This window comes from Zonotrichia leucophrys, chromosome 1 (genome assembly GCF_028769735.1).
Source record: "Zonotrichia leucophrys gambelii isolate GWCS_2022_RI chromosome 1, RI_Zleu_2.0, whole genome shotgun sequence".
Classification (NCBI taxonomy): domain Eukaryota; kingdom Metazoa; phylum Chordata; class Aves; order Passeriformes; family Passerellidae; genus Zonotrichia; species Zonotrichia leucophrys.
The window spans coordinates 111,158,703-111,184,943 of NC_088169.1; the positions used below are offsets into that span (position 1 = coordinate 111,158,703).

At 40.8% G+C, this 26,241-nt stretch overlaps 2 protein-coding genes and 1 long non-coding RNA gene across 4 annotated transcripts in view; 1 reads left to right on the forward strand and 2 right to left on the reverse strand.

Annotated features, from left to right (window-relative positions):
* The window catches only part of POU1F1 (POU class 1 homeobox 1), a 134,844-nt gene extending 124,607 nt beyond the window's left edge, over positions 1-10,237 (reverse strand). Inside the window, exons 1-2 of one of the 2 annotated variants that reach the window (XM_064703578.1) lie at positions 10,151-10,212; positions 9,956-10,064 (exon numbers count right to left, since the gene is read on the reverse strand). The gene's annotated coding sequence lies outside the window, so the exon portion shown is untranslated. Of the gene's footprint in view, positions 1-9,955; positions 10,065-10,099 lie in introns of both variants that reach the window. The other variant, XM_064703591.1, reaches the window with a different exon arrangement.
* An 8,919-nt stretch (positions 10,238-19,156) lies between these two features.
* Positions 19,157-26,241, forward strand: part of HTR1F (5-hydroxytryptamine receptor 1F) — a 106,205-nt gene continuing 99,120 nt past the window's right edge. The window contains exon 1 of the mRNA XM_064727079.1: positions 19,157-19,324. The gene's annotated coding sequence lies outside the window, so the exon portion shown is untranslated. The remainder of the gene's footprint in view (positions 19,325-26,241) is intronic.
* Positions 19,320-26,241, reverse strand: part of LOC135454733 (uncharacterized) — a 34,150-nt gene continuing 27,228 nt past the window's right edge. Inside the window, exons 2-3 of the long non-coding RNA XR_010442188.1 lie at positions 24,033-24,576; positions 19,320-21,203 (exon numbers count right to left, since the gene is read on the reverse strand). This is a non-coding gene — a long non-coding RNA (uncharacterized LOC135454733). The remainder of the gene's footprint in view (positions 21,204-24,032; positions 24,577-26,241) is intronic.

The window sequence follows — 26,241 nt, forward strand, 5'->3', positions numbered from 1 at the left end:
CCTCAAAAATCTAAATTCCTTTATAGCAAAGACAAAATAGGCCTGCACATCTCCACAGTGATGATCTTTGCTGAGGGCCAAGGCTGCAGCTCACTGCACCTGTATATAGAGCTGGAAACATTTGTATTCATGCAAATTATGCAGTGGTCACCAAGCATCAGAAAATCAGCTTTACCAACATCAAAGAGGTTCTCACTAGAGAGGATGTGTCAGTGTCACCATGTCTTACACACACGGAGCCAGCAGAGAGAAATGTTCCGACATTCAAAAAGGACCGTATCAAATCAGAAGGCAGAAGACAAATAAAAACTTGTATATTTATATTCTAATTGAAAGTCTAAATACTTTCAGTAAGTGATGGCCATAAAGTGGAGCCACTGAATTTCCCATGTTTAGGACCTTGCAGTATCAATAAAGTTGTAAAGGTCCAGCCTCATTTATTCATGACTGATATTTCAACATGTGCTATATCCATGCAGCAGCTTTAGTGTTCTGTGGGCATCTTTTTCAATTTGCACCAAGAATACCTCTGCCATTGTAATTCAACCTAAAATCCATTAGAGCTATTATATGGTGCATAAAAATTGATGAACAGCAAAATTTTGAGCAAACCTAATCACCCATATATTTGGAAACATCTGCTTGATTTTTACAGGAAGGCTCAGCAGGGTATAACATGTGGCATACAGCAATGTAAGTCTCAGTTAACTATAAATCCTGTAACTAAATTAGAATTACAACAAACATAACAGATCTGGGTTTACCCTGTGGTTTCACAGCAGCCTCCTGCTGTAAATGACAGTTTCAAAATATTGATCTAATCTAACATTTACCACATTGCTATTCAATCCTTCTCATAAGGAGTAACAGAGAGCCTGATCTTGTATCAGCACAAGAAATAAATATGAACCATACTGTTCAACAGCTTAAGTCACAATCTGAACTTATAGGAAGCTGAGAGCTCAAGATTTCAGGTCAGAAAGAAACAATCCTTCAGTGAAGAAAAAAAAGGAAGCAAAGAGTTGTTGGTTGACCTTGAACTGCTTTGGCTTGTTTTATTTTTCAATCAACGCCTTCAAGCACAATTAATTCCCATCTTCCTCCATGTTACACAGCTGTTTATTCTCCTACCTGTATTTTCATGAGCTTACAAATTCATATTTCACTGAAAGTGTGGAGCTCAGGTAAACTTAAAAAAGCATCAGTCACCATTTGTCCTCCTAAAAACCTGCTTGTGTCCACAGGAAAAATCAACATACCACAGCTGAAAGGGGTGTTATACAATGGCAAGACATGCCAGCACTCCTTGAATTACTCAGCACAAGCATCAGAAGTTCATAACACAACAAGAATGAACATTTTCATGTCAGGATTTTACCCATCTTCAGTATGGGCACTTCCTACAAGCAATGAAATTTTGTCCTTAAACCAATAAAAACATTGCCTGAAGTCAACCCTCAAGAAGCTGTGTGACCTTCGGATACTCGAAGGAGAAAAACAAAAGCTCTTGCAAATACCTGCATTAATTTGGTTACAGAATTAATGGTGCCAGCCCATCTCACAGATGTCAATGAAGCAGCAGCTGCACTTTCAGACACTGACTGTAGCCAAGTGACCGTGCTTTGCCTTGAAAAATGGATTGCACTTCATCAAACTTCTCTGTGATGTGATTTTATGAAGGCAGCATGATTTAATTCCTGGCATAGAAGCAGATACTTTCCTGCATGATGGATTTCGCATCTAGACATCCAAGATGCTGGACAGATCAGGTTTTTCATAACTAAAATGCCAGCTTCTTGTTAAATTGACAGCTGAGTGTGTGTTCATGCACATTCACACTTGGCAAGGAGTTTAGGAAGCTCACAGGAACCACATTCCTGTGTGTGGAGCCCACTCAATGAGAAAGGGAAAGCCTCCTCTGGTCCATTCAGGTTCCCATGGACACTTCAGAACCAGGCTGGCACCCTGGAGATGGTGAGGAATACACAAATGAAGAATTAGGTGGTTGCTACATCACCTGACAATGGGGTTCAGCAGCAGAATCAGCATGGTGAATGCAGCCACTTGATGATGAGAAATCATACATAATTGGATGATTTATGTGTTTCATGGTGAAGCGCTCTGTCTGCCAGCACATGGACTTGTTTAAGACTCCATTTCTAAATCCCTGTATAGAGTACTCTCTCCTTAAGCACTGATTGCCTTGGCCCTCACACTGTTTCCCCTCTGCCCATTCCCTGTTTTCTCACAGGGCACTGGGGAAGGTGGCTGTCACTCCTCCATCACCTCAGTCCCTTGCAAAGGGACACAAACACTCTCACAGCCCACCAGAGTGGGCAGAGCAGAGGAAAAACCTGGTGTCTCCAGAAACAGCAGGCTTCAGGTGCTCAGGGACTGACCAAATTATCCCAAAAGAGGAACTAAAGGTTTGAAGAACAAAGCTGATCAATACAGCCATTAGAAAGAAGGATGCCCACCAATCTTCTGTGCCATTCTGGAAGTGCAGCTTTCAAAATCATAATGTAAAGTGTTCAGGGATTGTATATGCATTAGTGTATTTACAGTGTCTCTAAAAGTATCAATCCAATTGTTTAATAAGCATTTTTCATTTGGAACATGAATCTGAAAATATTCCAGCTTTCAAGGTTTCCTCAGCTGTCTGACTACAGAAGACCCCCTGCCTTCTACTATTAGTAGAATAATAAGAAATAAACCCAGCTGATTTTGGATCTTTTAAAGAGATGTACAAGTGCCACTTCAGCAAACCCCACATGATGAAACCCTCTGGAAAGCACTCAAACAAATACCCGTCCATCCTCAGTGGAACCCAAAGCTTTTCCACTGGTTACACAGAAACAAATCCTTGTTATACGATGCAGTCAAAATATTTGTGCTCAGTCCTTACTTATCCCTAATAAAGCCTTACCACAAGAGGCACTGACTATTGCCTATTGCAGGGGGTTCTCCACTCCCAGTTATGAATTTTTATTCATAATTTTCATGATTTTTTTTTATTCATAAGTTTTATCCAGGACCCAAGAGAGTTTTATTTCCTAATTAAGTCTAGTCGGAACCAGCACCTAAGAGAAACTTCTACTGCAAATTCACGATCACCACTATTTTGAAACATCCTCACAGAGCCATCACACCTCACTGAGAGAAAGAGGTCACTGTGAAATTACTGCTGCTTACAAAGTTCTTTAGTGGATTGAAAACTGGGCCATTATTTCCATAAGTCATATTTTCCATACATTTAGAGTTATGCAAGAAATCACCCTTATATCAAAAAAGTATTTTTGATATTTTGAAAATGCTTCTCCATGAAGCATTCCAGAGAATTATAAAATATCCATTAAAAAGATATTTCCCAATTTTGTCATTCTCCCCAGTGGTCAGTTAAGCCAGGTTTCACAGCATTGTTTCTTTTAAGTCTGTTTTATAAGTGATTGAATGCTAGAGAGATGAGCAAAATGCTGTTTGCAGTATTTATGCTTATTTGTCACAGCTTGAAATTGAACTGGGATACTGAGAGCATTTCAGAGCCTGTGCAAATCCTCTCTTTGGATTATTTACAACCTGTTGATGCATATTCAGGAGCACACCATAAAATATCATTAAAATGAAAAATCTGTCCTCCACTACTATGAGCCTCCCCATCTCCTCTTGCTCTTTCATACACTTTCAATTGTTTTCCTTTTACTGCTAACCCAAATATGACATCTTTTCAATAATAAAACAGACAGAAAGTGCACAATGCTGAGATACCTCTGATATCCTCACCTATGGTGCTGTGAAACTGAGGGCAGAGACTATTTTATTTAAAAAAAAATATACTGAGTGGAGAACAGGAGTGACAACTATTTGCTGTAAATGGATGCTGCAGATATCAGCTGACCTAAGATGCATTTCATTAAAAAAAACCCAAAACAACAAAAACCAAACCCAAAACAATAAATGGTTCCCGTCCATAACAGAAAATCTGTTTCCTTGAAATCAACCTCTGTGGTATTCACAGAGCAATGATGCTGTTAACAGCTTATAGTGCAAACTCCTCACTCTTAAATCTCCAAGTCACCATCCTGCAAGCCTCTATTTCACTTTTTTCCTCCTACAGTTTTGATTCTCTTTATTCAATAGACTTCTTTGGTTAAAGTCAAGAGAGGTAAATCCTCAATTCTTGCCATCATTTCTGTTCCCATATTGTAGGCAGAGTTTTTTTGTGCTAGAAATATCCATATTCTAAAATAGAAAAGAAAGTCAAGGCCCCACGAGCGAGTATTTCTTTACTTTATCACGAACATCCTGTACACTAAATGGCATCTGTCTCCCTGAAGAAGCAAGTTTTCCTTCCTTCCAAAGCAGTCAAATATGGAGTGCACTGCAAGATGTATTTTGTGGTTATTACACAAAGGCAGAAATATCCCAACATTTATTCCCTTTCCCCAGGTGCCTGTCAGATTCAGAGAGAGGCGGGGGAGAAAGCACAAGTGCTCAGTCAGCAAGCAGAATTGTTCACAGGCTAAAGGGAGTGTGTGCATTTCCAAGAGAGGATTTTGGTTGCAGGAGAGGTTGACTGTATCCTAATGATGTGCTGCTTCTGCCAACACCATCCCTGATGTTCCAGGGCTGCACGGTTCCAGAAGAACCACATACATGCTTAAGGAGCAAAGATTAAACCAACATTTTATTGCCCAAAACCTGTAAGCTCTCACAAACAAGCACATGGGGGATAAAAAGAAGAAAATGTCTTAAATGACAGTTACAAGACAGCCAAGACTCCTTGTTTTTGCCAGGAGAACACTAAAGCCAGGGGATCTTTCATACTCAGTCTTCCTCAAGGCATCGCCCTTGCCCTGCCATATCCAAAGCATCCTCTAATCCCTCTCCTCAGGGCTGTGCTACAGCAGCTGGCAACAAGCTAAACCACAGCTTGAGATTCACAGAGGCTTTTGTCCCAGGAAACAGCTCAATTACCATCCCAGGAAAAATGGCACACTACCTCCTAACTGCCTTCTGCTTGACTCTTAGAGCACTCAGCCACTGAAATAAAAGAAATCTTATCTCTGGTTTAACTGTTCCTGCACCACAATACCAGCCAAACCCTGGCTTTGCACCTTGTGCTGTACAACCAAATCCTGCACACACCCAACCATCACAAAAGGAACATCATTATTTTATTAAAGCCAAACTTCCCAATCTAATGTGAAGACAGCAAAAAAAAAAAAAAAAAAAAAAAAAAAAAAAAACAAAAAAAAACACCTAAAGCAAACCACACCAGATATGAAGAACTGTTCATGGTTTACATATTTAATTGAAGAGAGAAATGCAGCACCAGGTTGATAACCCATCTTCACTGATCCTAGTCACACTCCTGGGCAGCCCAAATATTGCAGCATCCAGAACAGCTTGTCCCCTCACTGTGCAAAGCTTCTGATAACAATTCTACTCCTTAAATATCTCAAACTGCTTTTTACTCAGGAATTAGCCTGGAATTTCACCAAGGTGGTTTTTTCTGAAGGGAAATGATCTTGAACTTGTCATCTAAAGATTTGTTTTGTCTCATTTATACTCCTGTAGGAAGGATACCTGTGATCTGAGGTGATGATTCCTCCTATTTCTGTGGTAAATAACTGCATTAAACAGGTTATCTACAAAACTAGGAGAACATTCCTCACTTATTAATGTCTTACTCTTACTGGAAGAAGAAAAGAAACCAATAATTTCCATTTAGATTAATGATTAGAAAATGGAAATATTACATGTAGCAGCTGTTAACATGGTTTAAAGGATTTTTTTTTTGCTGTTTCTTGAAAACTCTTCCAAGTCCAAAAATCAGAAGTCAAGAACTAATTCCCAAAATATTATTTCAGATATTAAAAATGGAAACCTAACCTGCATCTTGCAGTTGTCACTGTTTACTATCATATTATGGCCACATAATTGTTGCATGTTTCTTAAAGACCATTTAGATAATTTTAGATTTTAGACCATTTTAGATAATTAAGTCATGTCCAGCATGGCACAGGTCAGTGAGATGAAAGGTTACAATAGTAGGCAACACAAGGGATAAGCCTGAAAGGAAGCATGAAATTATAAAGAATGAATGGAAGAAATGTCTCCAGTCTGTGGGTGTAAGTTTCATATAAAGTTGCTCCATTTTTGTTATACATGTATTTTTCAAGTCAGACATCAGCTTTTATTTACAGTGCTAGCTATTAAGCAGTTTAAATACTCAAGATAGCAACCACACAGAAAAATTATGTCTCTTCCACAATTAAAAAAAACCCAAAAAACAGCTTGCAGTGTCAAGAGACTTCTGTAATGCTTCAAAACTATAATTGCTATTATCCAAAAGTTGCATTATGCCTAGTGCTTTATTTACCTTGCCTTAAAGCTGTCTGTAAGTAACTTCAGACTTGCAGGTAATTAACAAGGTCACTAAACTCAAAGTAAAATTATACATACCATAGAGGAAAGGGGAAAAAAACCAAACACATGCTGTATTTAATTACTGGCTATTACCCTGCACAAGGACATCAGGAGAACTTTAGGGTAAAGATCTGTAAACCATAATTTCCTACCCATACCACCTCCACATCTTTACGCCTTTCTGAAGCAAAATCCCTTTCCTCTGCATATCAAGCAAGTTCAGCTGATCATTTCACATTTACTCCAGGTCATACCACACAATGAATTGCTTCATCTGAACAGATACTTGGGGATTGTGTGGCTCCTGCTCAGAAATCAAATTAGTTCCAACTCTTCCACAGGAAAAGAGAAATTAGGAGTTAATCTTCATGCAGGTATTAATAATCAGTGAGTATCTCTGGCTATTGCAGCAGTCCTAGGAGACAACAGCTCCTCTGAAGAGCTGGGCTGCTTTTCCATGGGCTAAGCAGACGCTCATCTCCCTGGCACCAATCCCAGTAAGATCCCCTCCAGCTGGGGAGGATTCAGGGGTCCTGACTGGAGCACATCTTTCAGAGAAGGGAAAAAAACAAAAGCAAATTGTCTGCTGACAGAAATGATAAATATTTCATAGACTAATGTAAGAAACGCTTCAAGGACTCACTAGGATGAGGCAAGATTCACGAACACAGGTGGCGGAGGGAGGAGCTGTGCAGAGTCAGGCACTGCAGAGAGGCTCCCCAAAAAACCCAGGGCAGCCACAAAACAGCCTTTACACTTTCCCTGCAGTTACTGACAGCACAATAATCCCAAAACACTCCCAGTGCACTTCCTAACTCTCAGCTTGGAGGAGTGACAGTGCTGGATTTGGAGCAAAACAAGAATCATTGACCAATTTATGCACAGACAGATGCTGGTATGAAGGCACAGTGTAACAGGATATTGAATATTGCACACAGAGACATGGATGTAGACATGCTACATCAAGACTTACAGATAGTAGGATAAAAAAAAAAACTTGGCAAAAACTCTAAGTTTCTTTTATAGTGTTGCAGCCTTGAGCAAAACTCTAATAGCATCGTTTGGGTTTTACATTTACAAAATTGAGTGTGCAAATTCTGCTGCATACAAATAAGACATTTGCATACATTTGACCAAGTTCTGTAACTTTTGATAAAATTTATTAACTGCTATATCAGTACAGTAGAAAAATCCACCCTGATGTTGATATGAACCACTTTGAGGAAGAAAAACAATAATAAATCAGGCTTGGCAGAAATTGAAATTCAGAAGGTAGGCTGATCATCAAACTCAAAAATGTTATTTAGTGATACACAATAAAACAAATAACCTGCATTCTCCAATTCTCCAGTTAATGTTTATTGATTAAGTTTTGTTAGGAAAAAGCTATTAGCAGTGCATATCCTTGGACAGGTGCTTAAAGCAAGTGGTGTAACTTATATCTAACTGTTTTTTCAGTGAAAAGCATTTACAAGGAATTGTTTTTCACTCTTGAGGGGGTAAAAAGTGGGAGTACTTTGCAACAATGCAAGCAGAACAAATTGAAAAAAATGCATTCTATTTTATTGGGTTATAAAAATAAGTCATTGCCAAAAGTTTCATAGAGGTACAGTTATTATGTTCAGCCTCATGTTGTATTAAAAAGTTGCTTTTCTATTTCCAGACTTCTTGGAAAAGAAACCCCAACATTGCCTAATGCATCAGAAATAGATATTGAATTTTAAGTACATTAATTGCACACAGCATTCGATTCACCTACATCTATTCTGAAACTAAGCCAGTCTTGAAGATTAGAACTTCCACCATCATTTCTGCATGTTTTAATCCTACACAGCAGTTTTCATTCTAAGTGAGTCAAGGAGAAGAGAAAAAAAAAATACAAATCATTATCAGGCAGTTATTGCTGTAAAAGCATCAACCAGGTGACTCAGTTAAACCTAGACAGAAGAGAACACTGTGTTCTTCTTTTCAGTTCTCCCCTTTCCAGAAAAGGAGTTTACCACAACAGCAGCATGATAGTAATAAACTTGTTTACAAGTATGAACATTCCCTGGATGTTCTCTTATGACCTTTACTTAAAGCAATCAGGTTTCTGTCCCAACCAATCTTTGTTTCTAATTGTGCTTCTCAAGGGAATGGTGGTTTTACAAGCTCAGCCCAGCCCCACACTCACTCACTCACTCCCCCACTGTGGGATGGGGAAGAGAATCAGAAAGCTAAAAGCGAGAAAACCCATGGGTTCAGATGAAGACACTTAAATAGGGAAAGAAAAAGCCATAGATAGAAACAAAGGAATTCATTCACCACTTTTTCAGCTAGGAAGTGGTCATCCAACAGTTTTCTACTGGCTAAGTTTTACATCAAATAATGAATGCACAACATGTTTTGTGGTCTTCTCTGCAAAACTTATAGCATTTCAGCTCAGTATTCAGCAAAATAAAAGGTCTTAAATACATGTTGGATCATCATCAATAAGCAGCACATTCTAAAGGTCACTATATACAAGTTCTCCAAGAAAGCATAAAGGAAAGTCAGCTTTAAACAGTGGGAGAGCAGGAAGAGTCAGAAAGATACTAAAAATATTTCATTAGAGTACAGCATCCTTTCAGGAACAATTTCTCAGTAATACCACAGGTGCTATTCTGCTGAATCTTTTGTTTCTTTCCATGCTTATATTAAAAAGAGTTATCACAAAGGGGCAGTTTTGCTTAGGAAAATACGTGTGAGAAAAAGCTAGTGCTGCAGGGTTTGCATTTCCAGCAGTATTCAAAACCTTTCTGTAAGATGTCATTAATTACAAACAACTACAGAGAAAAGGAACCAAATACTCTTGCCCAACCTCCATCATGCCACACCAAAGCCCATTACATATTATTTCACTATTTCATTAAAAAAAACATATAAAGTCCAATTAATTCCTATTTCCATCATCTCCACGGGCTCTAATTTAGGCTTATAGTAGCACATTATAACAAGAGAACAAAATGCATACACTAAGAGTTAAAAAGGGGATAAGTCTTTTCAGAGCATCAAAGCATTTGACTGCCTTAATTCCAAATGTTTATCCCAAGGTTAATAGCAAGATATAATTTTATGTTCTCCAAAGCATGCTCAGCTAAAGCTTAAGAATAATAGGACTGCTCACCCCTCAGTTATTGGCACAAATATTTCCATTCAGGGCCACAACAGCCAGCAACAGCAAGGTCTTGGACACCAGATACTTCCTCCCCTTCAAATACAAGGGTCATAACATGCAGCAAAGCTTTGTTTCTTAAAACAACCTCAAAAGTCAGGCAACAGCACCATGGAAATGAGCAGCAAAGACAAGACTGTTCACCCAAGAGGCCTCTGGGGCAGCACTCAGTGAGGCTGGAGCCCACCCCTGCAGGTGATGCCCTCCAGATATAGGAACCAGGTGCTATCTGCACTTAACCTGAGCAAAATGGAAATGTATCAGCCATAAATGTCCTTACCTGGACTTTGCTGAGATCCATTAGAGACACTCTGTGGAGTCAGCAGCACTCACCTGTTCCCCCGCATCCACCAGGTCTCATCCTTTGTCCACAGCCTGAACGCTGCCAATTCAGGTGCCAACTCCAAACTCCCATCTTCTTCTCTTCCAATAACTACACTTTCTGTTGCAGAGCACCAAAACAAGCTGAAAACTTACCCAGAGCTACTAGAGTTGCCACTAAGGTGTGTATATATATTTTCAGGATACCTTCATACTGCTGAAGCAGAGAGGCCACCCAGCCCAGGCAGGCTGAAAGCAGTTCAGACCCCACCACGTCTCCTCCAAACAAGAAAACCCAGCTCCTCCTTTCTGCTATTTTATAGAAATCACCTGTTTCCCACCTGGATCTGATAACAAAGTCAGCTGGATCCAATGGCAATCAAAGTCAGCTGGATCCAATCTCAAGCTCCACCTAGCCTGCAAAGCAGATCAACACTTACATTTGTCAACTCAAAGTAATGTGTTTATAGTTTTAAATGTGTTTTATTATTAACTTCAAGTGCTTTCCCTCATAAACACCTTCCAAAAGACTGGTGAATTATGTCCCCATGTTCATTATATACATATACACACACACACACATATATATATATACACACACATGTGTGTGAGTGTGCATAAAAGTTCAGGAAAAACACATAAGAAGAATCTCAGTTTTCATGTTAGACTTCTTTTTTCCTTGCAAAGGCAGTTTTCATAATGCAAACCAAGAAGGATTAAAGTTCAAGGAAAGCAGTAGCTGAGCTCCACACAGATGATGTCAGGAGCAAACTAATGTGACACTGGTCACTCCTATATCAAATAAATCTCAAGATTATGGATGTGACAGATGTCTTAATGATACTTTACTAGTCCTCATAAAGATTCTAGGCTATTCTAAAACAAAGCAGGAGTAAGAAGCAAGACCTACCCTAAGGATATGAAAACAATATTAAAGATTGTCCCTACTAAATGTTAAGACCAAAGGTTTTGTTAGAGGTGGAGGATCAGATTAAAGACTGAAAAAGCAAAAAGCATGCACAACACAGGAATCAGAGGAAAGAACATGCTCAGAAGGCATCTTTCTCTGTGAGGGAGCAGGTGAAGGTCTAACAGCTTTGCAGGCATGCAAGGTAGAAGAGACAGAAAAACACAAATGAAAGGATAGAAAACATATGTAGAAAGTGGATTCTCCCAGGAAATGTATGAATGGAAAATGTTCAAAGCTCCATGGTGACAGAGAGAGCCCAGCATCTCAGAAAAGAAAAAGAGGGGAGGTAAAAAATAACACCACAAAGCTTTACCTATATTCTTCCAGCAGGACTTTTTAAAGAAACTCATCTGAACTTCAAAATAATATGCTTTTCAGAGATGGAGGAAAACATATAGATAGATGAGTGGCAGAGGGTCCTAAAATATGATTTACATTTTTACAAGCCAAGAAACTGAGGGAGAAAAAACCCTGATCTTACAGATCTCAAGAGATGTAGTTTGGTGGCAAAGAAAAAAGTCTCTGTTTTCTCTCTTTTAGAAAACAGAGACTTTTAAGGTCTCAACACATTAATTCCATAGTCTTCACTCAAAGCAAATGCACCAAGCTTTTACATAAAAGAAGATGAACAATCAGCCAGCTATACACTATTCACTAATGATGCAAGAAGATATTTCAGAGAGTGGGATCTTTAAAAGCAAACACTGTCATGGAAAGATGCATTTATTTAGAAGTCATTAGAATATTTGTCTCATCTATTCTTCCATTTTCTCACCTGAGCCCAGTCTGTTTAAGAGCAACACAGTCAAGCTGCTTAATAATGGAAAATTCAAAGCCTTTGCAATAAATAAGTCCCTAGGCTATTTATTTTTCAATGCAATTTTCAAAATATTAATCAAAGCAGCAGAAAACAAAAAGACTCAGAGATATCTGAGCAAATCTAATAATTTAAACTTATATTAAATGTTTTCTCTCTGTGTGAGCTATTTATTTTTTAGTCAATCACAACCAACCATACACAAGGATGGTGCCCCCATGTTCATTATATACATTTAAATACACACAGAGATACACACACATATATAATATATATATCTTCTCTTTAAGAGAATCAGTAGAAGCTATTTAGTGCCAAACTGGGTGGAATTTTTTTAATATCTTTCTAGGTGTGGTGGGCTGACACCAGGTGCCATTGGAAGATGATCTATCATTCCCCTTCTCAGCTGGAAAACAGAGAGAGGTCAATACAAGAAAAGGGAGAGATCACTCACCAGCAAAACAGATTTGACTTGGGGAAATGGCTTTATTACCCACCAAAGTCCTTTTTCTCAGGCTCAACTTCACTCACAATTTTCTCTCCCTCCTCCCCACCAGCAGCCCAGGGGTAGAGGGAGTGGTGGCTGTGCTCAGTTCCCCACAGCCTTATTTCAGGTATCCACTAACAAAGTCACATTTAAATATCAGGCTCCACTCTGGGATCCTCCATGGGCTGGAGGGAAACCTCAGGGGCCCTCGTTTTCCACTGACCTGGGTGTCTGCAGAACTGTTTCTTCCCCTCTCACCTCTCTCTCCAGCCACAGCTTGTTGTGCAGGTTTTTCTCCTCCTCCTACTCAAATCCCAGAGGCTGTTCCACCATCTTTGAAGGGCTTGGCCTTGGCCATCAGTGAGTCTGGCATGAGTTCTGTTGGACACAGAGGCAGTTTCTGGCAGCTTCACACAGATCCTACCTCTGCAGACCCCCACCAGCAAAACCTGGTCATGCAAACCCCATATAATGAATGAAGAAGGGTAAGGGAAGGGGAGAAGATTTTTTTAAAATAAGAAGTCCCACAGTCTTTGTGGCAGTCAGCACTTGGTTGAAGCAAACAGTGGCAAATACTGATCTAGCTTTTGGGGGTTTCCATCACATTTAAATTGCCCTTGTGCAATAAATCAGGTGGATAATTTGTATTTCCTGCAAAAAGTCATGTTGGTGTCATTCAGTCAAAATCATGACAAATGTCCATGAAAAGTGTAAAAAAAAAAGCTTAGAGCAAGGGATGGTAGACTTGACAGCACTGAAATAAATGCATGTACACCATTTAACCATTAACCTTGGAAGACTTGCTTTATTACTCCTCTGCTGTTTGGCTGTCTTTTTCTGATTCTTCTCCAGCAGAGATCCTAAGTTCATTTTGAATAAGGTTATGTAGAAACCTCCTTTGTCATTCCTGATGACTGATATGGATGACTTTTTCTTTACTGAAAAAAACAGATCTAAGTACTCTTAACATTTGCATTGTTAGACCTGCTTTTTTTACATCAGGTGGAGGCAGTTATTCCCTTCAGCAAGTTTTTATTACTTTTAAAACTCTTGAATATGACAAAGATTCTCGTTCTCAGTGAAAGTGACTGAGCCCCACAGACTTCAGTAAATCTTCAACAAATCTGAATCAGAACAAAATCAGCCTAGTAACTGGTCAGCACCCTGGGGCAGAGAACAGAGTGCTTCTTATCAAAATTATTCTGGTAACTCATTGGAGGGAATGAAGTTCTGGGTTTTCTCAACAGGAGTCTGAACAAAATGCCTCTAAACTACCCAAAGGGAAGGAGTGTTGTAGCATCAGAATTTGTTAGGGGTTTTTTACCTCTTCATCAAATCATAGAATTTTAATGGACTTAATGATGAGCTGTAAGGGCACTATTACCATAGCTATCAGGATATTGTACACCTTTTTTCTCTGTAATTAGCAATTCTCCGTGCTGCTGGTCAAACTCCTCCTTTTCCAGTGGGATGTTGCCCTGATACCAGGCTCAGTGTGTTTGTGTGTGTGTGCATGTGTGCAAACATGATCACAGCAGCTGACAGAACAGCAGCACCCAGCCAAGTGGAAAACACAATTTTCAGAAGACAAAAAACATGCATTCCCAGAGACAGCAATCTGTCTAAATAAGTCATCTGTTAAATGTAGTTAGCCAGTAATGGAGCAGTGAAAATGATCAAGGTTTCAAGTGCCTGTCATCTAGAGTTCTTCTATGTTCTTTGTTATAATTAAAAATAGATTTCATAAAATCATAGAATCATTAAGGATAGAAAAGACCTCTAAGGTCATTGAGTCCAACCTTTGACCAAACGCCACCATGTCAACTCAGGGCTGTCATATCCACCTACCTCTTAAGCAGTTATCACTTTGGATAAATAATTGTTTTTCATAGAATATGAACTTTAGAAATATATGAAATATGGACAACATCCTCACTTTTGAAAGACTGAGGAAAGTACAGGGATTTTGGCAGCTTCTGTAGTTCTGTACATGAATATACACTCTGGTATATGCTGGCATGAAGAAAGCCACTGAAGTCCCAGTCGACAACTGGAATGGAAGATACTAAATCTAAGAAAGAGGTAATAAACTCCTTGCTGACATAATAAATTAGGATATAAGCATCCTTGTCCTCCCTCTCAGCTGTGTGTCAAATCCAGTTCCCACATTCTGAAAACTCAAATGAATTTTTCTGGTGACAATAAGACCCGTGCTTTTCTTCTGAGTGATTTCTCACTGCATTCTGCTTTCTCTGTCCATTGTGAGGCAACATTCAGGCTTTTTAGAATTCCAGTCTTCTTTTTCAGTCCCCAGGTGCTAGGCATCTCCTCTCCCACCATCTGACATAATAGGTGTGGCATTTCCTTTTTTTTATTCCAAGAGGCAGCCTTAGCTTCTCCAGTTTTCTTTCAAGAAGAGCAACACACCATGCCCTGCCCCATAGCTAAATGTGCTGGAGAGCCCCCTTGAGCTTCATGCCTTGGCCCCTGTGATGAGAGCAGGTATGAATACATGGAGTGTAAATGTTATTTACAGGGAACAAATATCTTCACGTTTTCCCCTCCTTAGATGGATAGCAGTGAGCCACACACACATTTCATTAAGCAGAAATGATCATCTGTTTTCCGAAGCAGCAATCTTCATTCTCGCTTCATAATCGGCCTTTAAGTGAACTAAGAGTGTTTTAATTAAAGGATGCAAACAAATGGTCTGACTTTGAGAGATGCTGAGCACCTGGTTTTGCAAACTGCAGATGGTTTGTCCCTGTGCTCCTGACCTGCTCCTCTGACCCTCGTTAAGGGCACACCACAGCACATGATGGCAGTGCAGAGTCAACTCTCACCTCTCTAGACATCATACTGTAAATAATATCATAACCCCTGTCATCCAAATGAAGCTAACTTGGCATCTGCATGGCACAGTTTATCCCAAATGTGTAGATATTTATCGTAAAGCAGAAAAGGCAAGAACTGTGAGGGATCCTGGGACTCAGCAACAGCTACAAAAGATGGCTCTGATGCAAAACACTGTTCCGCCAGCTCCTTTTCATCTTTCTTGTCCATGAAGCCATTGAGACCCCTCACACTGCTCTGAGGGGATTTTGTCCTAGGGCTGAGGCTGCCCCAAATCTCTGTGTCACACTGATTCAGTCCCCCTTCACCCCAATACGAGCTAGTGAAGATATGCACAACAGACAGATATGCTCCAACAGGAAAGCAAAAGTATAGAGGGATTTAAAAGCAGGGGGAAATGGTCAGCTAGATCTCTTCTAAGAGCACAGCAGTAAAAATCAAAAAAGGATGTGCATCCCCTGCAGTGCTGAGTTATGGCCCTAATAATTGCCACTGCCAAGGAGGAGCTTCTTGCACAAGACAGTGTGGCCCCAGAGACTAAACAGCCACTTTTATATTTGCCTTTCATAAACCCAGTGGGAGGAAATTTTTCTGACAGCAGTATCTGCCACATTAATTTCTTACATCAGTTCAAGCTGTTTTATCTTCTGTTTGGTGTCTTTGGTTATATCCACACAAATGTGTTCAGGGCCTCTTCTCCACTCCCCAGAAAGCAAATGCTTCGAGGGGAGATCTGATGGAGTGCATAGTGGTGTCACAACTGTAAAAACCTCGCTAAAACTTTCCTTTGTCCCTCTGTCACAGTTGGTATCAGCAGAGGTAAGGAGGTAATATGAGAGGTAAGGAGGAAGGACAGAAGGGAAACAACTCCAGCATCCCAATCTGATTAACTTCCAGAGCTGCAGTTACAACCCAAGAAGAGCGGAAAGGTGTCTGCAAGCAAACTTCAGCAACCTGATCCACATCAGTGAATGCGAAAGGATGAAGAAGCAGCAGACAACTAAAGCTTCTTAACATTCTTGGAAAGAAACATCCCAGGAAGGAAAAGAGCCTGCAAAGGGATGCCATACAGGAAATACAAATTATCCACCTGATTTGTTGCACAAGGGGAATTTAAATGTGATGGAAACCCCTGAAAGTTTCAGATGTATCAAGTCTACACAGTCAAGAAGGGAGGAGAGTTTACAAATGATGGTGGCTTAAAAAGAAGCTCTAGTCCTTCTTTCACTACATAACCATGTGAGGCAGAGTTTGAGAAAGAAGAAAGCAACCTGGACTTTACAGCTGGATACTGGAATTTCAATCAAGGTGTTAAACTGAGGGTTTCCTGCCCTGCTCTTCTCCAATACCAGCTTTACACACCAGCCACCATATAATTTTTAAATTTTCTTTTTATTTACCATTCAAACAACCCACTATTACCACTTTAGTGTCATTGTGTCTTAGAGCCTGAGTCCAGGATAAAGACTTTAATGCAGAAGATGTCATGCAAATTCAGGGCAAAAAGACTGTCTCAAAAAATTGAGATTTAAGTACATAGGATGTGTGGACATTCTTTCCTAAATAAACCCTGAATGCAGCCATTTCCAGTTCAATTATCCATTTCCATATTTTTCTTTTTAATTCATGCAGGGGATTAAATAACTTTATCTAAACTAACCCAAATATCACTTAAGCTAAGTAAACCTTTCCCACCACTTCTTGACTTTCAGTTTGACACAGTTTTTGGAAAGAAGTTTAAAATAATCAAGAAATACTTTTCCATAAGCACCATGTCTATGTGTGCTGTAGAATGCCTTGCTGGAGTGATGGAGCAGATACCAAAAGCAGAAATGTGTTCAAAAACCACCTGTAGACACTCTTTAAGAAAAGATCCTTCAAGGTGGTTAGATACAAAGGCATAGGAAGTATTTAAAACCTGCATTGCCTAAGCTTTAGCCAGATGAGAGGGTGTTCCAGGACAAGGATCTCCCTGTATTTGCCCAGGTCTTGTACTCTTTTCCTAAGCACCCACTGGCAGCCCTCCTCAGGGAGAAAACAACAGACTCACAAAGAATTTCTGCCTGCCCCAGCATGACCATTCCTGTGTGTGTAAAAGACAATGACAAAAAAAAGGCTCTGAAAAACAAGCTTTAAATTGCTACCTGATATGATCAGAACAGAAAAGCCTCTTGCTACCATCAAATCTATTTCTGTGAGGCACAGCAGCTGAACAAGATGTCACTACATTGAGCAGGACACAATCTGAGGATGAGCCACAGTTTGAAACCAAAACAGCACACAAAATAACAATGAGCAAACTCTCAGCAAACACCACAGGAAGCAAGAGGTCCTAAGGAGATATTTGAAGGAGATGGAGAGACTACTTGCTCTCACTGCGACATCCAATGCCCTTGCATACTGTTTTGGGAATTACTAGAGAGTTTCTGCCACCATCAATGTCATCAGGCAGTTTTCCCTAGGAGAAATGTATTTTAAAGGTTTACAGACAGAGCAAAAAAATAATACACTAAATTGTCAGTTCCAGAGAGGCACTTTCACATTCTTGCTGGACTGAGTGTAATGGCATCAATCTAACACCAGATGCAGACTACAGTGCAGAGATTAATCATAAACAGTTGACTCTTACTGGTCAGGACCAATGGACAGAGCAGGAATGTTTTGCTATTATTTCTGCCATTTCTAAGGCCACTTGTGGTATAATACATTAATTCAAACAGTAGCCAGTGATGCATGCAGCTGAGAGAGGAGATTGTAGCCACTAGTGCCAAAACCTTCAAAAGGAAAAAAGGTGTTCAGGTCATACAAAACTGGAACTTTAAAAGCCTGCAGAAGACAGGTCCTAAGCAGCAAGTTCAGCACCTGGCAGGCACCAAATGACCCGGGGAAACTGCATTTAATTAGACTGAAGAAGTTACAACATAGCTGTGTGATGCAGGTAGTTTTTAGAACTTCTGTCTTTAAAGGCTTTGCATTTCTTAATAAACAACATTAGATATTACCTTCTAGTACTTTCAACTCTTTCAAGCTTTTGTGGAATAAATATTTGCAATGGGATGTAGGGGCTGGTTTCACTGAAACTCATTTTGGGTTTGCTTCAGAAAGAAAAACATATAAATAGAGGTCCAAGCAAACAATAAAAATCCTGAGCTAAAGGAAAGGGCACTGAGCGGCACTCTGGATTACTTGGTACCAGGGTAAAATGTGCACCATGGAAGGGAACTGTGAGCAGCATGCAAAGGGGAGCTCAAAGCAGTGCCTGCTAACAGGTTGTGTGTGTGCGGCACTCAGCCCTCCCCGATGCTGGGCTGGAAACAGCCACTGAGAGGAGCTGAGTCTCAGTCCCAGCTCTGGAAGCAGAGGGGACAGAAGGCACCGAGTGGGTGTGCGAGCGCCGGTGGTGCTGAAGGGCTGGGGCTCAGGTCACAGCTGCCAGGCGTGTCTGCGCTCCCCGGCAAGCCATCACCCACTCCAGGTCCTGCTGGGCCAAGCACACAGCTCTGACAGCTGCGCTGTTTCTCTGCAGAAGCGCTGAGCACACGCTCGTCCACCTCTGCACCACTTCACACGCACCCTGGCACCCCTTCCTCACAGCGTGGCCGTAACATCCCGGAGCGGATGAACAGCCTCACCCACGAACCCGCACTTGCGAAGATCCCAAATCCCACACAAGCCGGCTGCTTGAAGCAGACCTCCCCTTCATCCCTGCTCCAGGCAGCACCCTTTCCACCCAATTTAGGATAAACCAGGGCGCCCCCACTCCATGTGGCCCCTCCCAGCCCTGGAGCCGCGGAGGCGGCACAAGCGCGGGGTCCGCGGTCAGCATCGCACCGGGGATGCAGGGGGGCGCATCCCGGGAGCCGCGGGCGGAGCACGCCGGGCATCACACCAGACATCACACCGGACATCACACAGGGTATCACGCCGGGCATCATCCCTCCGGGCATCCCGCGGGCTCGGCCCCGCGGCTCCCGCGATTGCGATCAGCGCGGAGCCGCCGCGGCCGCAGCGCCGGGCACGGAGCGCTCGGGGCGGCGCCGGAGCTTTCCCCGCCGGCCGCCGCTTCCCCGCCCCTCCCCGCCTTCTCTCGTTTCAGTTTTGGCGGGGGCAGCGCCGGCTGCGGAGGGAAAGGCTTCGCTCTCCGCGCTCCCGATGCGTATGGAGGAATCCTCGTGAAAACAGCGCCCGATGTTTCCCACCCCCCCAAAAAAAAATCCAAACCCAAACAAACCACCTACTTGGATAATTAAAACGGTAAATCTAGCTAACTTTTCATTATCTTGCTTGCTGTGTGCTTATGTATGTAGATATTTGTTATTTATCTGGCTTCATTTCGTCATCCTTTGGTTTTTGTTAATTATCTGATCTTGTACTGCCGGAGAACTTGAAATATTGGGGTTCAGAACAGAGGAGGACTGTTGTGCTTTTTCCTAAAGTTGGACTGAAGAAGGAAAACGTTCCTAGCTCATACTAGCCTTGTGAGTATGTTTACTTGCTTTACCAACCTGAACATAGATGAGATTTCCTGCGGCAGCATCCTCTTGAGTTTGCTTTTCCTTTAATTTTTGCCACAGCAAAGATGTGTGTATGCTACACACATGAAGTCCTGTAGGCTGACAGGTTTTATATGCTGGCATTCACGGCTGAGATTCCGACTAGGCTTTGAATGTCTTTAGTTTATGATGTTAACAAGTGAACTGTCTTCTGTTTTCATCCTGTTTCAACTTGTGGATTCTGCCAAGAGATCATCTGAACCAAGTAGTGTTTCTTAGCCCTTTAATTATTTGGTTGCCTTTTCAGAGATAGAAGCATGCTCTCATTTGTACAGGTCACACAATTTGTACAGCTTCATAATCCAGAGGGCTTTTTTTTGAGAGGATATTCATTTTATACAGTCCCTGTGTTGGTTGGATGCTTTATGAGACTGGGCAACCCCAGGCTTTCTGCACATTATGAAAACCAACTTTAGGAAATGAAATGTCTTTGTTAGTATTATAATTCCATAGATGCTTATGCTTGCTACTATAAACTGTTCTTCTTTTTGGACTATTAATCCAGCAGATATTAACTGAGGAAAATTAAAATTGAGAGGTTAGTTTAAAAAAAATATCAATGTATACATGGAGAAAAGAGTGTCTTACTCTCATCAAACAAGAGAAAATGAGAGCATCAGTTGCATAGTTGATAAAAATTACTGACCTGAACTTTGCTGTAAAATATGGGCTAAACTTCCAAGTCTGACTTGGGAAAAACTTAGCTCAGGGTAGACCCTGTTGCTCTTTATTGATCTTGTTTCTTTCCTTTCTGAGAAGTCAGTCACACATTAATCTGCCTACCCATACATGCATGAGCATATTCACCCTCACAGGCAAACACCTGATACTGTCCAAGTGCAGGACTTGAGAGTTGAGGTTTTGAGCCACAGAGGACTACAGACAATGCAGGGGAAAGGAAAAAGGAAGGAGGGATTTAAAATATTTGCTATTTGGCACATATTTTAGGGACCTTGCCTTGGAAATGACTCCCAGTAGTCAAAGAAGAGAGGCAGGACCTCACATGGACTTGGCACAGTTTCTGCTCTGAACTGCTGCCTGCTGTGATTACATCTGTATTTAAATTAATCTTCTAAAAACTTGTGTTCATCCATCATTTATCTTGTTAGCATTAAAATGGGATAAAACATGCATTTGCTGGTTCATTTGGTCTGCTAAATTCTAAGATCTGTTGACCCAAGAGACAAGTACTTTGCTTAGGGGCTGAAAAAATTATTTTTGTTTATGATCATACAAACTGCTGATGCTGCACGCTTCACTTCTTGCAGTGTTGCATGAAACAGGAATATAGAATTAGGAGTCATTTTTTTCTCAGCTATAGGACTTCAAGGGGTTAAGTGATTGGTCAGCAGCAGTGCTCAGAGCATTAGTAACTCCAAGGATTATTACTTTCTGAACACTTGGAAAGGTACAGGTTGCTTTAAGGTACTATAAGTAAACTGCTCTTGGTACCTCAGCCTCTTCACAGTTACCATTCACACCTTCTCTCTTTGGTGGAATTTCTGCAAAGTTCAGATTTCCACCAAGCCTCTCATAAATAGCTGTGAGTTTCTTCTTTTTGATTGTGGAGACTGAAGCACCTGGAATGTTAAAGGAGAGAAAAAGGTTATCAGCTCCAAGCTATTGCGAAAAGTTAATACAATATCTAAAACAGGATTTCTGACTTAGCTAAAAGTCTGCTTTTTTAAGAGGAGATTAATCAAGCCTTTGTTTTGGATATTATTATTATTATTATTATTATTATTATTATTATTATTATTATTATTACTCCCAGAAGTTTTGGACTCTACAGCTGTCACTGCCCTCAGTGAAACCTGCAAATAAGCAAGTTTCTTTGTATGCTTCCTCCTCCTTCGTTCCCTGAGAGCTCCAAATTGCCTTTTTTTTCATCCAGGCTGACAGAATTCAGTCAGGCAGGAGGCACCCACTGCATGCAGAATCTGACTCCTCAGCACTGAGATTCCTCGTGAGCTGGGGGTACAGGACATCTCTCATGTCATTTTGTACTAATTCCACATCTGAGGGTGACATACTACTATTCTAGTGTTTGAGAGAGCATAAGTGATTAAAATTCAGATCTTTTTAATGACGTACTGATGCACAGCTGTTAAAAGAGACAACTGAATTTATTTGATCTGAAAGAATAACACCTTTTTGCCCCAATTTTCTCTAAGGTATTTGCTAGGAAAAAGCTTTATATGCTGCCAGTTTCAGTGTTTGGCCCTGCTATTAACCCCTCACCCAGAAACAGGGTAAAAAAGATACAGCTTCAAAATGCATGAAAAACTGACTTTAAGACAGCTTTAGCAGTTGAAATCAGTTTTTATACCTTTGTCTTTTAAATGACTAATCTCTATCTGTGGGTGTCCATTTAACCTGTGATATAACTTTAGAAACTGCTGGAGGCAATTTGTACTATAGGATCTGAAGTGATTAACATTGGGTACACATATGCATAAAGCATTTCAGTATTTGATGGGTTGCATCTCTTCATCTCTCGGCTTTGAATGCCTTTCTCTTTTTTTTTGATGTCACATTCTCATCTGCAGGGCAATTTATAAGCACAAGCAAAGGTTACAGACTCCCTAATTCAAGCTTCAACTGTTATGGCATTTTTATACAAATGCTCATTTTCTTTGTCATACCATTTAGCAAAAAGGATCAATGTGCTCCATTATCCTGCAACTATTGCGTGAAAAAAGTGGTTCTATCAAAATTGTGTCCCCTGGTTGTATTTTTTTTTGTAAACTAATTATATATGTCAGACATAATGTTGCCCTCTGCTATTACATTCTGTTTCCAAATGTAATAAAGTTGGAGAAGTTTCAATGCATGAAAAAAAACAAAATATTTTTTCCATGGACATTTGATGTCCATGGCTGGAGATTTGCTCCTGGCAGAGGAACAAGTCCTTCTGCTTGTACAATTCACATTTTAATTAAAACCAGGGCACATTTTAGAAAATATTGGGAATGTATATTATATCTATTGTAGTTAAAGTGTTATTTTCTTGATGATTCATGTTATAAATTAATGCTGGAGTAAGAGGATGGAATTGGAGGTCATTTCCTCCACATTCTCTTCAGGACCTTGGTTCTGCACTGGAGGAAGAAAAGCACATGGGAGTACAGTGAAATATGCAGACCTAGACATCCTAAGAATCGACTAAACACTTTTGAGTTTGCCTTGCCTGCAGTAGGAGTGTGTCACATGGTAATTTGGGAAGCTTGCTTGGAAATGGAAGAGTTATGAAACTGGGTTTGCCTCCTACAGGTGCACATCCCTGTTGTGTGCATTTGCAGGTTTGCCACAGGGGAGAGGGCAAAAGCCCAAAATTAAAAGCAGGATGGCTAATTTTAAACTGCCTTGCTCTGCCATGAAGCATCAGCTGCTCAGCACTACAAAAAGTCCAACCTAAGGACTCCCACATCACTGGCTCCTCTGCAAAATGGGAGGATTGGAAAAGCTCTATCAGTATATGAGAAAAGTAACCTTGTTGACTTTAAGTATTGTTTCTTCTTGTCAAAATGCAAGATGAGCTTTGAAAATTTTGAGTGGCAAGCATCCCCAAATTTAAGACAAGGCTTATCAAAGTGAAAAAATGGCTGCCTAATTTTTTTTCTCTTTTGTTCCTAGAATCTTGTGCCTAATTCATCGTATTTTGTAAGAAACCGTTACTCCACTATTTTAAATGGCAGTGTTACCTTTTCAGGCTTTGACTGAACTGAATTTGTGTTGATTGTGGAAAATAGAATGGTTTGATGGTGAAAACATCTAAAGAGAATCGGCCAGTCAGCTGGCTCATGCACAAACACAGCAGTTATGCCCCAAGTGCCTAACTGTTAAAAGGTCATTCTCTGCCACAGGGAATACTGGACTGCAGAGTGACAATGCTGCTATTGAGCTGTGAGGTGCAAAGAGGGTCCAAGGTGATTTAGCTGCCTACTTGCAAATATAGGTAGGTGTCTGTGCTTACATATGTACACAAACACACAGAACAGCTCCATGGTGCCAATACAAAACCCATGTGAATGAACAAAAAGTTGTGGTGAAATGTGAAGCAACATTGGGATGTTGACCTGCTGGAGAAATAGGAAAGCAAAGCAGAAATGAAAACTAGGAATCACAGAAATATCTGATCCAGTACGTAGATTTTTGACATGAGTGAGAAGGGTTGGAACTAGCTACCTCACCCAGAAATATTTATGCAGTAATGAGAGGGGATTATAATTTGATGGAATTCTGCCAAAGGGTACTTTGTACCTATTGAAGTGTGGTTTCATTTGGCAGCTTCTCCTGACTTGAGGAGAACTTCCAAACTCTGCTGCTGTAAGTCACAGTCAAAAATATGACGATGTTAGAACACTTTGACCTTCAAAATAGAGTTTGAGAGTATTAAATTACTGTACCTGTAACACAGTCGTGTCTGCAATAACAATTACAGGCAAAACGACAAGAGTCAGCATCCCCTTTCCCCTTCTTCACAGCAGTGGAAATAAAAGTTCATTTTAGTCAAGTTGTATTCCTTTTCCTTTCTTCCTAGAGCTGTCTGTAGTTGGTTCCTGCAGCAGCTGATGAGCAGAGCAGGACAGTTGGCTTGGGTCTTCTCATGGACTGGAATGCCAAATGTTCCTGCGTATTGTTCCCTCCCTCTGACAGGGGACACGCTGTTCAGTGAATCACCTTTATGGCCAGCAGCAGAACATGACTTCAGCATCACCTTGCATCTTCTGTCCTATTCCTGCTGTTTTTCCTGTCTCACAGCAATTAGGTGTCAGGCAGCCCGTCTATCCTCATCCTCCACTGTTGAGTTTCCTGGGTTTTGACTTGCTGGAGTGCTGCTGATTGCACTCCCTGCCTGGAAAACTTCCTGTGTGGGCAGCAGTAATCCTTTGGGTTGTTGTTTCTGCCTGAATCCAGACCCCACTGTGCGTGACACTTACTGGAGGGTGGCTGTAATACATCAAAACAAGCATTTTCTAGTTTTAAGTGCAGATGATTTATTTGCAATATAACCACATTAGCTAGTCTCTAGATGGCCATAATTTGGGCTGTAATTGGATCTTTCACTATATAAGAGTGATCCTTCCTCTAGGAGGAAAGAAACACATTCTTTTTTTTCTTTTACCTAGCACTGTTGATTTGATAGCATTAAACCCATCCAGTTTATTTGTATTAAGCCTAAGATTACCTCTAAATTTAATAGGGAGGGAGGGGTGAAGTAGCTATTGATACTCATTTTTCTATCCTTAGCTTTGTGCTAGATTATAAAAGATCAGCCTGGCTTGGAGAAACCTCTGCAGTAGGCAGTGGTGGAGCCCACGGAGTACAAGTTTGTCACCTCACTGCAATGACTGTGGCTCACTGAGTCACTGATGAGGAGGGGGTGCTCTGAAACCAGCAGAGACAACAGAAACAGAGAAGTCTGTGATCAAAATATCACCCTTGAGAGAGATTTTTGGCCATGGTTTATTGGTAACTCAACCACTAAAGGATGTAGGCTAACTTGGACCTCATCAGTATCACTTAGAGATGCAGCCCAGTCAGTTATCAGAGTCTCTTCCTCTAATTTGTGTTCTAATAAATCCTGGTAAATACAGCACAAGCTTTTAACAGTGCCACAGACACAAAGCAGTAAGTGTGTGTTGGGTGAAAATATAGGAGTATGTACCATTATCTGGAAAGCTTTAATCAAAAATAGCTCATTATAATAACTATTGTCAAGTTATAAACCTTACACCACTTGTGATTGTTCATGAGACTCTCCTGGGTACCCTGAAGTGTGTTAATTAATAGTTTAATAAAAATTAGTGTTTAATTATTCATTAACAGTTGAGCTGAGGGAATAACCTCTGAAGCTGGTTAGCGTGCAGGTGATGAAAGGTTGGGGAGGAACAAATGGATGGAACAACTGAGTTAGAATTAAAGGCTGTCTTAAAAATGCAGCTGAATAGAACCAGTATCAGGGATGCTCTTGGGCAGGAACAATCAAGAGTGCAAATTTAACAGGGGAAATGACAGGCTGGGCAGAGCTGACACCCCAGCAATATCACAGAGCTGATTCATGTCCCGATGATGTCACTGGTGACTGCTTTTAGGAAAGCTGCTACATGGCCATCCATATCCTGAGCCTGGGCATTTGGAGAACAGGGAGAGCAGGGCTGCTCTGCAAGGGGGACGTGGGCTGGGAGCCCAGGTGACCCCGGCACAGGCACTCCTCACAGAGGGGACACAGCCAAGCACAGGCAGGCAGAGCCTGGTGCCCATGGTGGGGCCAGTGACAACCCCAGATCAGTGAGGGAATGAACCACAGGAGAAGCCAGGGGCAAAAAATGACAGACATTATTTAGTGACACAGAAAAAAATTCAAAGGTACCAGAGAAAACAAGCAAATAATATAATTATCCTCTCAAGAAAAGAGGAAAGTCAAACTTAAGAAGTCTAATAGCATTTTGGTCTCTGTAAAAGATGCATTTAAGGCTGTTGATTTCTTTCCTAGGGAAATGACTTCCATTCTGTCCTAACACTTGTATCTACATAAACAATCTTCTGTATTGGGCTTGCCCAACATAATGGCATCATTACCATCTCTTCCACACAAAGAATTTTTACATTAGG